The sequence below is a fragment of the Tenrec ecaudatus genome, chromosome 1 (assembly GCF_050624435.1).
Source record: "Tenrec ecaudatus isolate mTenEca1 chromosome 1, mTenEca1.hap1, whole genome shotgun sequence".
Taxonomy (NCBI): domain Eukaryota; kingdom Metazoa; phylum Chordata; class Mammalia; order Afrosoricida; family Tenrecidae; genus Tenrec; species Tenrec ecaudatus.
The window spans coordinates 106,028,956-106,044,017 of record NC_134530.1 but is presented as its reverse complement, the minus strand read 5'-3'; the positions used below and the strand labels follow the sequence as shown (position 1 = coordinate 106,044,017).

Here is a 15,062-nt window from a genome sequence, read left to right as displayed (position 1 = left end):
AGAAACAGTACTGATTAAGCGCAAAATGGATTCAAAAAGAGACAGCAAGGAATTAAACTGAAGTGATTTTTAATTCGAAAACTATGACTGATGACACCATTTCGGAAAGAAGACTCTAGAGCCCAAGTTATTTTAGGGTGTAAGATTAGAGAATTTGACTTAATTGTGCCAAATTTGATATTCTTTTGGGACCACCAGTTTGAGAAGTGCGAAGACAGATTTAGGATGTGAGTCAGATCTGGAAGAAGCGATATGGAAATAATAAGATTATAGATTGTAGGGAAGAAACAGAGATCAAGGAGAGAAGAGGAGCAAGAAGAAGTAATTAGAGACTACTGTGCTTGTCCAGGTAGACTAGAGAAACAAATCTAGAGAGACTCACATGTGTATAAGAAAGAGGTTTATATACAAGAATAGCTGAATATTTAGAAAACATCCCAGCCCTATCCCTATCAAGTCCATAAGTCCGATATTAGCCCATATATCTGATACCAATCTATGAAGTTCTCTTCAGACTCACGAAGCACATACAGTGATGCTGAATGCAGGGAGATCACAGGCCAGTGGGTGCAAAGTCAGTGGTGTTGTAAGCATCTCAGCATGGACAAGGGTCTCCATATGGATCCTCCAGTTCCCAGGGCTGCATCAGGGTAGGCCCATGTGGCTTCTCCTCAGGAATGTCTCCCAGGAAGTGAGCAGAGAGTCTCTCCCACCTTCCAAGGAGGAAACCCACGAATTTCCAGAATCCTTAAGGAAGGCCATGCCCACACAGAGGCCTCATTGGCTATATCCTGATTAACAGCCTGGACTCCACCCCTACAACTGTAATCACCAAATCAACACCAGATTATGTAGCTACCACAAATCCCAACATGTCATGTATAGGCAGAAAGCAAAGTTCCTATAAAACAAGAAGATAGTGTCAGAGATGCCAGTTTGGTCACAAATACTATTGACCACGTTATCAGGAGGGGCCAGTTCCTGCAGAAGGACATGATGGCTGATGAAGCAGAGCGTCAGCTGAATAGAGGGAGGCCATTATTTATATGGATTTACACAGCAGCGGCAGCAATGGGCTCCAACAGCCACCATTATGAGCACAGCACAGGACTGGGAAGTGTGTCATTCTGTTGCCCACGATGTTCTGATGAGTCTGAAAAGAACTGACATCACCCAACAACAAACACAATCATTCTGAAACACACACAAAAGACTATGTGCAATGTATTTATTGGTGCACAACATAATAAACTACCAAGCTTAAGAAATCAAGCATGTGTTCCACACCTCTTCTCCCTGGAAGGTGTAATTGATACTTTAATTTGGGGATTTACTACTCCTAAAATATATATTTTTTTCGGTACAGGTTTACTCCGTATGCATGTGTACACGAACAAGGTGTTATTTGCTTTGTAAGTGTAGTTTTCTACAGATTTCTCTTATTCACTCATTATTTTATTGGTGAGATTCATTTCTGCTAATGCTTATGGAAGTAGTTCACTCATTTTTTACCACCATAGTAATATCCACTGTATGAATCCATAATAACATATTTATATATTCTCCTGTCAATGGATATTGGAAGTGTTTCCAATTTTCTTTTTCCTCTTGCAAACACTGCTGCTATGAGCATGCACACACCGGCCCCAGTGCTTCTCCGGGGAAATATCTAGGAGCAGAAATGCTAGGTGGAAGGATAAGCAGATGTTCAACTGCAAAATAACGCCACATTGTTCTCCTGATAATGCTATATAGGGGGCTTCAAAAAGTTTGTAGAAAAATGAGAAAAAGACAAAAGAGATTATGAAAAATGTCCATACACTGTTTGGCTGGCCCTCATACTCCCACCAGCATATTGGAGTTCCCACTGCTCATCATCCTCAGCAATTCTGAAATCTCAGACTTGGAGCGTGTTCTTGTGGTTGGTGTCAAATGGCATTTCGTGATGATCTGAATTTGCATTTCCCTGATTACCAATGAGTTTTAGAATCTCTTCACATGTTCGCTAGCTGATTGTGTTTCTTCTGTGAAATGTGTGTTCAAGAATTTTGCTTCATTTTTCCCCAGTGGGTACTCCATTTTCTTAATGATTTAGTAGTAGCCTTTGTGCCACTCCCATGTCTTTATGCGTTATAAGTATCTGATCCCATTGTGACTTTTCTTGTAACCTTTGGAGGTTCAAAATTTAATATCATCAAATGTAGAAATCCTTTTCATTGCAGTTTATGCTCTTGGGGCGCTTTTAAAGAAATCCATCATGATCTGCTATCAGAAATATTTACGATCTCATTTCCTTTACTTTCTTACAGCTTCAAACTACCCATCTCTCATGATACTAACTTAGTCCATCTGGTTAGTTTACCGGTCCACTATGGCACCTGCCGTTTTGCATTGTTGAGTGTGGTGCAGGAAAACGCTTGGTGTGGCTCTTCTTGCCATAGTCTTTGTAACGCTGACCAAAGAACTAGGTCAAAACCAAACCAAACCAAAACTCACTGCTCCTGAGATTTCTGGACCCTGTGACTCCATATAGGAGTAAAATGCAGTGCATCACAAATGCACCACCAGGACTTTGAAAATACAACGTATTTGTGGCTCACTAAGGGAACTGGATAGCTTGGTAAAACTGTAAATAAGGTGCCTGGCACCCTTGTGGAGGCGGGGTCATGAAAATTAGGTGTATGTAACCCCAGCATGAAGATGGGTGCTAGTCGACTTAAAATGAACCATCCCAGAGATGGGAAAGAGAGCTCATCAAGAAACAATAGTCGGCAGCAAAGGCCCTTCCCGGGAATCAAAGGCTTTATGGTGAACCTTCTCCATCCAGGAGGCGGAGAACCATGACCGCAGAGATGGCAAAAGGCTGTGAGACACAGAGTTAGAGAAATGGCAGCGGCCAAAGCAGCAGAACTATGAGACCGATATTACACACGGCGATGGACTTCCTGGCTCAGAGAGCTAGGAAGCCAAGTGCCTTCAGGCAGGGGATTTTGCTGGTGGAGTTGGCACTTGGTGGACCTGTGTGCTGACCCATGGAACTAGAGTAGAGGCCGTCACACGAAGGCTTACTGGTAGACTGGAATCCTCTGAGCAGAAATTTAGGTCTTAAGTGGCAGACCTGAAAGAGCATTGCAATTTCCCCGAGCAGGGCAGAGGCCATGGAGTAGTGGAGTCAACGGGCTGGGGGTCAGAGAGAGACACGTGTGTCCATGGTTGAGAAGAAGCTGTCCTGATTGAAGACTGATATCCAAAGTAACCTGCTACTCCCCTAAAAACAAGCAAACAAAAGCACAAAGCACTTCATGACCACAAGTGTAGTTTGTGAGTTCTATATGTCTATCACAAGTTACCCAACCCCGCAAAGAAACAGAGAGTTCCATGGGAGTGATGTTTGGTGTTAATTGGTGAAAACGTTGAAGGATAGAGGCGTGTCTGAGCCTTGGGTGGCTCATACTGTTGATCTTGATTCTCTCTCTGGCTCTGACCCTAAATGAAGCCAGACGACACTCGTAGCCTCTGTTATGTCCTTGTGTCTGTTAAGGGATGATTTCTTTTCAAAGAATGAAATCGTTTTTTTTCAGTTTTGCATTCCCTTTCAACCAAGTGAAAGTGCGTCTATCCTCTAATTAGGGATTTATCCTTTCTTCCCCTTGTACCCCCAGTAATCACCATTTTTACAGTGACAATGGTAATATTTTTCTAAATTATCTTGCACATTAACAATGAGTATATGTCCGGCAATAACTAACAGATGCTGACATTTAAGGCATGAATAATTCTGGTTGTGATGGCTAAGGTTATGCTTCCACTTGATGGGGCCATGATTCTCTGTGGTGGGTTAGTTACGTAAGGATGTAATTTGGTAGTGATGAAATGATGCAATTTGGCAGTTATATAATCATGGGATATGTCAGTTATCATTTAGCAGTTGCGTAATGATGTAGCCATCCTCCACTTTGTGATTTTATGTAATCATCCTTCAATTTTTACATGACAACAAATTCAACATAACAGCCTTGTCTTTAGAAACTAACCATGTGAAGATTGGTGTATTATTTTATTAACCACATGCAAAGAACAGGTGTTGGAAGTCTTGGCACATATTTATGGCTTTGTTTCCTGCTAATTCCCTTTGATGCCCCTCTTCAAATTTATCCACTTGAGCACCTTTTGCTTATTTTCCTTTATTCATAATCTCTTCTCTCCATTAGGTACACACACACCCGCACCCTCCCCCCCCCCACACACACAACATATAAATCCTTCTTTACTCTTCTCGTTCTTATCTCCATTTCTTCCCCACTTCCATCCCTGATTTTTCCTTCATTTGTTATGTTGTTCATGTCAGTGAAAGAGGGACTGCAGAACCATCCCACTGAAAACTCAGTGTTCGGATCTTGCCCCTGCCTGTTCCAGCCAAATCACCTCTTACAGCTTTCAAACGGTCCTTTACTGGCCCTTTCTCCTCAGAATGAAACTGTGTTCTCCTTCCCCACAGTCAGTTTCAATATTATCTGTGCTCATTTTTATTTTTCATGCTCCCTTTTACTCTCCGTCCACTGAAAACTGGCTTTTGCTCCAGCCCTCCGTAGGTCATGGGGTCTACAAGGTTCTATTCAGGGAAACACTGTTTGGATCCTGGCTCAGCTATTGGCTGATTGTTGTATCTTGGAAAGAAAAAATACAATGAAACATGAAGTATCTCTCAGCTGCAGAATTCTTGTGAATAGGAATGCTTCCTACCTTATCAGGTTGTGAGTATTAAAGAAAATATTGTATTTGAAACTGAAGGTGATGCTATGTGGGGTAGAACCGGTAGATTTTCTTTTTGAATTTTCGACACTCTTGCTTCTATGATGTGAAAAGCTATGCCACTGGTATTTCAAACACCCATGTGGTCACTGATGGTGTATAGGCTTCAGCAGAGATTCCAAATTAAGACACACTAGAATGGGCTTTTGATCTCCCTCTGAAAATTAGTCAGTGTAAACTCTATGGATCACCACAGAATACTGTCTGATAAAGTCCCTGACGCTGGAAGGCGAGGCCCCTACACTGGAAAGTGTTCAAAGTACACAATGAAGCATACCAACAGTCAAGATGGCATAGGACCTAGCAATTTTCCCTAGAGTTACCCGAGGTCAAAGCTGATTTGACAGCAACTAACAACAGGATATAATTATCTCTTCTTTAATCTCCTCTTTCAACTTTAAGAAATAAATTCTTATTGCTTAATAAGCTAATGATTTAAGTTCTTTTACCCATTAATTATCTTTTCTTGTAACCAAGACCCAAGGCTCTTATTCTTTAATTCATCTGAAAATGACTATACATTTCTCTCAAATGAGCCTTTTTATTTATTTCTTACTATTTTTTGGGAGCTATATCTTAATAAATAATAAAATAGAAAGCATAAAGAATTGAAATGATTAAATTTTAAAATGATGCCTTCCTGAAAGACTTCTTAGGTTGTGTCTCGGTCTCCATACATCTTGTCCATTTTTCAGATGACCATTTCCAGGAAATTTTTCAGTGAAATGAGATTTAGAAAAATGCATTAGATAAATTACTTCTGAAGTAGTGTTCTAATCTAATTATTAAAGCTAATCCATACTCATAAGTTGAAACTTGGCAAAATATATTGCAACGGTGAATTTATTTTATAATAACCTTGGTATATTTTATAAAGTACCAGACAGACATTTTTAAGATACAGTAAGGTGGCCTATCAGCACAGTGAAACAGCCACAGATAAGCCTTATGTACTGATTTCTATACTGGATCAAGTAGGGGCTGGCAAGTTTTCTTATATTGGATACTTTCTTCTATAGAAATCATTTTATTGGGGGCTCATACATTTCTTATCACAATCCACACATGCATCCATTGTGTCAAGCACATTGGTGCATTTGTTGCCATCATCATTCTCAAAATATTTGCCTTCTACTTGAGCCCTTAATATCAGCTTCTCATTTCGCCCCCCTCCTTCCCCACTCCCCCTAGCTCATTAACCCTTCATAATTCATAAATTATTATTATTTTGTCATATCTTACACTGTCTGATGCACCCCCCTTGCCCTCTTCTCTTCTGTCTATCCCCCAGGGAGGAGGCTATACGTAGATTCTTGAATCCGTTCCCCTTTTCCACTCCCCATTCCCTCCACCCTCGAGGCATTCCCACTCTCATCACTGGTCCTCAAGGGGTCATCTGTCCTGGATTCCCTGTGTTTCCAGTTGCTATCTGTACCAATGTATAACCTTTGGTCTAGCTAGATTTTTAAGGTAGAATTAGGATCATGATAGTGGGGGGGAGGGAGGAAGCATTTAAGAACTAGAGGAAAGTTATATGTTTCATCATTGCTTCCCTGAACCCTGACTGGCTTATCTCCTCCCCATAACTGTTCAGTAAGGGGGTGTCCAGTTGCCTACCGATGGGCTTTGAGTCTCCACTCTGCACTCACCCTCATTTTCAATGATATGAATTTTTGTTCTTGGATGCCTGATACCTGTTTCCTTCGACACCTCGTGGTCACACAGACTGGTGTGCTTCTTCCACATGAGCTTTGTTGCCTCTGAGCTAGATGGCCACTTGTTTATCTTCAACCCTTTAAGACCCCAGATGCGATATCTTTTGATAGACGGGCACCATTAGTTTTCTTCACCACATTTGCTTATGCACACGTTTGTCTTCAGTGGTCATATTGGGAAGGTGGGCAACCACTGATATGATTTTTTATTCTTTGATGTTTGATACCTGGTTCCTTCTACACTTCGTGGTCACAGAGGCTGGTGTGCTTCTTCGATGTGAGCTTTGATTCTTCTGAACTAGATGGCTGCTTGTTTATCTATAGCCTTTAAGACCCCAGATGCTATATCTTTTGATAGCTGGGCACCATCAGCTTTCTTCACCACAGTTGCTTATGCACACATATGTCTTCAACGGTCGTGTTGGGAGGGTGCACATCATGGAATGCCAATTTAATGGAAAAACGTGTTCTTGCATTGAGTAAGTACTTGAGTGGAGGTCCAATGTCCATCTGCTGCCTTAATACTAAACCTTTAAATATATGCACATAGATCTATTTCCCTGCCATCATATATATATATATATATATATATATATATATATATCCGTATTTAGACCTATATAAATACCTTTGGCCCCTAGTTCTTTCCTCTATTTCCTTCTACTTTCCTCTTGTCCCACTATCATGCTCAGCCTTCATTTAGGTTTCAGTAATTTCTCTCGGTTACATTGCCCTTGCTGAATCCCTACCAGGCCTCTCACTCCCTCCTTGCCACTAATTTTGGATCACTTGTTGCTCCCCTGTTCCTGAGTTGATCAACACCACCGCCTTACCCTCACCTCCCCCTCTCCCATGTCTCCCCAGAACCACTGATCCCGTTATTTTCTCCTTCAGACTATTCATCCAGCCTATCTTATCTAGATAGATCTATAGAGATGATAATATGCACCCAAACAGAAGGCATAGCAAGACAGGTGATGAATGAAAGCACAGCGATGACAATAAAAAAGAAAACCAATCACCCATAAAAGAATAAATTAATTAAAAGAAAAGAAAAAAATTAAAAAATAAAAATCTGTAAATAGATCAAGGTCTGATTTTTGAACTCTAGGCATGTCCTTCAGTCAAGTCTGATGGGGTGCCATGCTCTGGCCCCAGAGTCTGTTCTTTGTCCTCCCTCAGGGGCTCCCTGCTCTGCTCCCCCCATTGCTCTGCCACACGCCTTTAGTGTTTTGCCTCGGTGTTGTGGGATCAGTCTGGGCCAGTCTCGACACTGAGTCTCCAGTGTTGTCCCCCAAAGGGCCCCTAGGCCAGCGAGGGATGGCGTGTGTCATAGTGGGATCAGCCATATGGTCCACTCTGTGCATTGGCTGTTCAGAGTGGGGATATTGTCCTCCAGCCCTGGTTGGCCAGGATGTGCTATATTGGATACTTTTGGAGAGCAAGAAGCATAGATAAAGGAACTGAGACTGTGATTTACCAGTGTTTGTGTCCCTGGTTCCCAGCCATGTCTGCATTCACAGTGGGCAGTCAGAGATGCGGACTGAATAATGGGAGTGAAATAGGACTCTTCATTTGACAAAGGTGAGGCCAATCTCATTTTCAGGCTCATTGACCTTTAAAATTACCTTTAGTCTCAAATGGGTTTTAATTTCTATCTATTCTCTCTTCCCACTAGCTCAGTTTTCCAGTGGTAGAGAAAAAACACAGAAGGTAAACACTCTCAAAATTGGCAGAGAATGGATGCAGTTTTCCATATTTTCTAAGAAATGCTCCTATCATAGACATATAGACACACGCACACACACACACACACACACACACACACACACACACACACCTTCTTGCTCCTACATTCGTTCATCAAAAATGGAAGAAGAAAAATGTAACAGCTATGGATGCAGGCCCCATAGTGGACGCTGAATACAGAAGGCTGAAGAAGGGGGATGAACTTGAATCACAGTGCTGGCAACGACTCTTGAGAGAACCCCGGACTGCCCAAAGAACGAGCAGATCTTCTTGGAAGACATACAGCCAGATGGAGAGACACCTCTCACATACTTTGGACATGTCATCAGGAGAGACCAATTCCTGGTAAAGGACGCCATGCTTGGTAAAGTAAATGGACATCAAAAGTGAGGAAGCCCTTCGACAAGCTGGATTGACACAGTTGTTCAATGGGCTCAAGCGAACCATTGTGAGGATGGCACAGGCCGGGGCAGAGTTTCGTTCTTTTGGACATAGGGCCCCTATGAGGGCGAACCGACTGGAGAGCACCTAACAAAACCACTGCCACCACCACCCCCACCACCAACAATGGGTGAGTGGCATACAACAATCAATAACCCACTGCCTCTAATTATTATTTATTTTGTTGTTGAGAACCATGCAAAATAGAAAACATTCTTTCTCCTGTCTCTCTTTCTCACCCCCACTCCCCAAATTGAAAACCAACAAGCAAAAATAGCGATGGTTGGCACTGAGGGGTTACAATCATAAGAAACTCCTGTTGTATTTTCCGCTCTTATTTATTTGTCATTGTTGAGAATGTATGCATCTAGACATACATCAATTCAACAGTGTATGCAGATGTGACCTAGTGACACTGATGAGACCCTCCACGTGTGCATCTGCTCACCACCTGCCTTTTCTGGGTGGTGCCTCACTCATTCACATGAATTCACTGCTCTCCAAAGTCCCTGACCAAAATTTTGAGTTGCTGTTGCCAGTTGATCCCATATGGATCACTTTGAAAAGAGCATAATGCTCAAGGCATTTTAAGGCATATTAAGGGATCACTCACTGCCACCTCATAAGGAAACCTCCAACGGGATGATGTGGTTGTAAAGAGTTACAGAAGCAGATAGCCTTGACTTTCTTGCATGGAGCCAATGGTGGGTGCGAACTCCCAACTGTGAGCAGCAGTCCAATGCTTACCAGATGGTACCACGAGGGCTGTCGTGGTTAAGTGCCACCGAGTCGGTTCCACGTCAGCAACCCTATGCACAACAGAAGGAAGCACCACCGGGTCCTTCTGCATCATTCTCCCAACTGGTTTTTTTTTTTTTTTAACATTTTATTAGGGGCTCATATAACTCTATCACAATCCATACATACATCAATTGTGTAAAGCACATCAGTAAATTCTTTGCCCTCATCATTTTCAAAGCATTTGCTCTCCACTTAAGCCTTTTGCATCAGGTCCTCTTTTTTTTCCCTTTCTCTCTCTGCTCCCCACTCCCTCATGAGCCCTTGATAATTTATAAATTATTATTTTGTCATATCTTGCCCTGTCGATGTCTCCCTTCATCCCCTCTTCTGTTGTCCATTCCCCCAGGGAGGAGGTCACATGTAGATGCTTGTAATCAGTTCCCTCTTTCCAACCCACCCATCCCCTACCCTCCCAGTATCGCCACTCACACCTCTGGTCCTGAAGGTATCATCCGCCCTGGATTCCCTGTGCCTCCAGGTCCTATCTGCACCAGTGTACATAATCTGCTCTATCCAGACTTGCAAGGTAGAATTCGGATCATAATAGTGGGGGGGCAGGGAGGAATCATTTAGGAACTGGAGGAGAGCTGTATTCTCCATCGGTGCTGCCCCGCACCCTGACTGATCTTATGCCTGAGCCCATCCATGCAGCCCCTCTATCCAGCCATCTCCTGGAGGGCCTTCCTGCCTTTCACTGCCCCTCTGTTTTGCCAACCAAGAACTGGTCTTGCCTGATAACATGTCCAAAGTAAGTAAGATGAAGTATTGTTATCTTTGCCTTGAAGGAGCATTCTGGCCATACTTCTACCAAGACAGATTCATTTGTCCTTTTGGCAGTCCATGGTACTTTCAGTATTCTTCTCCAGCACCACAATTCAAAGGCATCGATTCTTCTTTGATCTTTCTTATTCAATGTCCAACTTACACACGCATGTGAAGTGATTGAAACATACCATGGCATGGGTTGCAAGAAGACTTCACAGGATATTTTTGATTGGAGTTTTTAAAATCATCTCAGAGCAATGCTTCAGGGGCTCCGTCAGCTTTCTTGATTCCAGAAAGTCACATGAAAATTTAAAATCCTGTCTGCATCCCACCCTCCTTTGGCCAATATTTGTCTATAGAATTTAATCTAAATGTTCAGTAATTGTAGCTGGGTACCACGCAGGTCTGTTCTCACGACAAAGGCGACATTTGTTCACAGGAGTAGAGTCACCTTCTGTGTCCTTCTCCTATTCCTGACTCGCCTTCCTCTTTCACTCCCGGTGAATGGAGACCAATTGTTGCGTTTGGGATGAACTGTCAATTCAAGTTCTTTGCCCATTTTTAGATTTAATTATTTATTTGTTGTTAACTTGTCAGCATTTTATGTAGATTTTGATTATTAGATTCTGGCTGGATAAATGTCTTCTGAGAATATTCTCCTAGTCCATAGCTTGTCTTTTTACAAAAAAGAATTAAAATTTGATGCTCCATTTATTTATATTGTTTTTTGCTATTGTATTAGGTCATTTATTGTTGAACACTGTCTTGAAAGTGTTGCCCTTATTTGTTCATCGAAGAAAGTTATGTTTCATCCTTTTTTTTACCAGGTCACTGTGCACTCAGTGAAAGTCCACATAGCCAATTAGGTTGTCCAGTTAGTAGTTCATACCAATTCTGTCCTGTGAGTTGGGTTGACATCGCCGAAGTAAGCCAGCCTCCTCCCTGCTCCTCCTTGGGCTCCTGGTTTCCCTTCGTCCAGTGTGTTTGGCCCTCCCTGTCTTGCACCTTTGTTCATGTGCAGCTGATGTGTCTGAAGAGCACATGTTCCATGTGCTTGCTTTATCGTCCCATTGGGTATTTGGCTAGAGAGTGTCTGCAATTTCTACCTGGAAACTTTTCTTTTTTCTTTCTTTTTTTTAATTAAAAGATAATTTTATTGGGGGCTCTTACTGCTTTTATAGCAATGTATACATCAGTTGTATCCAGCATATTTGTACATATATTGCCATCATTTTTCTAAACATTTACTTTCTATTGAGCTCTTGGAATCAGCTCCTCTTATTTCCCTCCCACCCCTACCCCGTGGTGACTGCTTGATAAATGATAAATGAGAAGTGATTGGAAGGTTTTCAAATGGTAATAGTCTCAGGGGTGACTAATCTCTTTCTTACCAATAACTCTTGTCTTTTATTTATTTATTATTTGCTTTTAATTTTGCTCTATATTAAAAAAATGTTCAAACCAGTCTCTGCCTTTCTATATAAAGTTGGGTGGTTTGTTTTGGTTTTGTTTTTTCTCTTCCCTGTAAAGAGGATAAGTTGTCATTTTGATTTGGGCTGTGTTGAATCTATACGTTACTTGGGCTGATATTGATATCTTAAGCTTATTAAATCTTGCAATTCTGATCATGAACCACCTTTCCATTTATTTAAATATTCTTGTGAATCTATTTTAGCAGTTTGTTTTACAGTTTTCATTATGCAAGTCCTTCACGTTTCTGTTTAGAGTTATTTCTAGGTATTTTATTTCTTAGATAAATAAATGAAACTTTTATAAGTGAAACAGATCTGTCTGAGAAGAAGTACAGACAGGATGCTCCTTAGAGGGAAGGACAGCAAGAGTTCATCTAATTTACTTGGACCTGCTGCAAGGAGACATCAATTTCTGGAGGACGTCACGTGGAAAAGAGGAAAGAGAGATGGACTGACGCGTGTCTGCAGGGTGGGCTCGCACATAAGCACGATGGGGAGGATGGCTCAGGGCCGGGCCGTGTTCTGTTCTGTTGTGCACAGGATGGCTTTGCCTTGGAAGCACCTTGATGACACCTCACAACAGGAACGTTGTACGTGAAATGCCCCCTTTTCCTTTTCAGATGTCTTATTGCTGGTAAATGAAACCCACTTCAGTTTTGGTTATAGACCTTGTGCCCCACAACTTTAAAAAATTCCGTTATTCGCTCTGCAAGTTTTGTGGCCTCTTCAATGTGTTCACTGTCTAGAACCATGTTATTTGCTAATGTTGCTATGTTGCTGTTACTGTGAGTGCCATCGAGTCAGCTGTGACTCATAGTGACCCTGTGCACCACAGAACAACAACACTGCCCGATCCTGCTCCATCTTCACCATCGTGTGTGCGTTTGAACCCCCTGCTGCCTCCATCCTGTCAACCCATCTCCGAATGCCTCGCTCTTCTCAGCGGTCTCCCTACTGCGCCCAGCATGATGCACCTCGCTTTAGACCGATCTCTCTGGAGAAGGTGCAAAAATGTGAGATGCAGTCTTCGCAGCCTTGATTCTGAGGAGAATTCTGGTAGGACTTCTCCCAAGAGAGAGGATTTTCCATGTTCTTTGCCAGCACCCTAATTCGAATGCATTAATTCTTCCTGTGATCTGTTTTATTGAGTGTCTAACTTCCTCATTCATATGCAGTGATTGAAAATACCACAGCGTGGGCCAGGCTGACCTTAGCCTTCAAAGGGACATTCGTGCTCTTCAACACTTTGAAGAGGTCTCGTGCAGCAGATTTGCCCGATGCAATCTGTCATTTCTTTCCTTGACCGCTATGCCCATGAGCATCCACAACATTTATTTCACAAGCAAAACGAACTCCTTGACAATTTTAGTCTTTTCTCCATTTGGCATGGTGTCTCTTGGTCTAGTTGTGAGGATTTTTATTTTCTTTACCCTGAGTTGTAATCCCTAATGAAGGCTCCAGTCCCTGGTTTTCATCAGCAAGTGCTTCAAGTCCTCATTCTCAGCAAGCAAAGCTGTGTTTCTATATTATTCAGGTTGTTAATAAACCTCCCTCCAATCCTGATGCTGCATTCTTCATTGCATCGTCCAATTTCTCATTTTATATTAATTACTTCCATATCCCGGGTAACTATGTTGCTGGACTGTCTTATGCATAATGTTTACATGTAAATGCTTATTTAAAACAGTTCCTTTATCCCACTCTCCTCTGCTACTGAGGCAGTTCCAACTCAGAGTGTTCCTGCAGGACTAAGTAGAACTGCTTCACGGAATTTCCGAGGCTGTAGATCTTTACAGAAGCAGAGTCCTTCATCTTGCTCCTGCTGTGCAACTGGTGGGCACAAACCGCCAACCTTTCGGAAACAAACCGCCATATATCCCACTGCTCCACCAACACTCGTTTTCTTTCTTTTATACTAGCTCCTACTCGAGAAACTGAAAAAATACATGGTCTAAATACTTATATTATCTACATGCACAGGAGGATGCCATGCCATGGCCTGTTTTAATGGATGGGGAGTACTGTCACACAGCGGACTGGGCACTGAGCTTCAACCAAAAGGCTGGCGTCTTAACCCTCTGAGCACTTGGTGGGAAAAACATGTGACTCCATGCTCTCAGCAAGATTTACAGTCTTGGAAACCCTATGGCGAGTTATATCAAGTGTCTTAATTAGAATTGACTTCCTAGCCACCCCAGTGGCTTAGTGGAGCTGCCAATGGCATGGACGGCATCTTGAACCCACCAAGTACTCCTTAGGAGAAAGCACTCCCAGCGTTCTGCTCCTGGGAAGATTTACAGCCTTGGGGATTCAAAGGGACAGTCCTACTCTGCCTCATAGCAACTCTGAGTAGAAATTACTCACTGATGGCGGGTTTGGTTTAATTTTTGATAACTAAGATCAAATATGTAGTACTGATGGCATTTATTTGATTAAATATAGGGAAGAAAACAATAATAAAAATAATCAGTAAGAAAAAAAGCAATGCAATGAACTTATAACTGTGCAAGAACAGAAGCAAATGATACAAATCAGGTGATGTCTACTGAAAAATGAGCACTTCAATACTCATAGGTTTCTTCAAGTTATCTTTAACCATGAAAACATCGCAATCCATTGAGAAATAGTTAAATATATTTTTACTCCATCTGTTTTTGTAAGCAATTTGTTTTTTTATGTAGGTATAGGTTGTAGTATATTGTAGACATAAGTAGATATTATTGAAGAAATGTCCTAATCACTCTTGTCTCACCCACATAGTGAAAATAATTCTTCTCTTTCTATCTCACACAGGCTCACCATTTATTTTTTAATTTGTGAAGCATTTATGGCAGGAATGAGCAGCGAGGCGCTGGGCTTGTCTATAAAGCACACCTGAATCATGGGTATAGAAGAGATCGGTAGACGGATTAGTGGAGGTTTGGAAAAGTATTATACTTTTCCCAATCATTGAATATAGTGGAGTAGATACAAAAATGTGTTTATTTTTTATTCAGAAAGATTGAAAAAGGTTTTGAATTCATATTTCTCATCCAAAGCCTCTCACTACCAATTTAAAATCCTAGTCTGTAAACAACATTTTGCAAGTCATATTTCACTTGGCAGCTCAACTCTGGGCCTTGCTTTGGAACCCCAAGGCAGCTCATCCTACTGAAAGCCCTGCATGCAGTGGGTGTGCATAATTGCACGATTGCATGGGATCCTCAGCCTTTTGGACTCTGCTTGATCCCCTGCTCATGAAGACTGCCATTTTGGTTGCCTGTGTGTACTTAAGCTAAGCCTGAAATAATTAATGCTAAAGCTGCAA

The 15,062-nt window shown here is 41.9% G+C and overlaps 1 protein-coding gene across 2 annotated transcripts in view; it reads right to left on the bottom strand.

Moving 5' to 3' along the window:
• Nucleotides 1-15,062, bottom strand: part of ST6GALNAC3 (ST6 N-acetylgalactosaminide alpha-2,6-sialyltransferase 3) — a 697,085-nt gene that overhangs the window by 40,174 nt on the left and 641,849 nt on the right. The gene's annotated exons all lie outside the window — the stretch shown is intronic.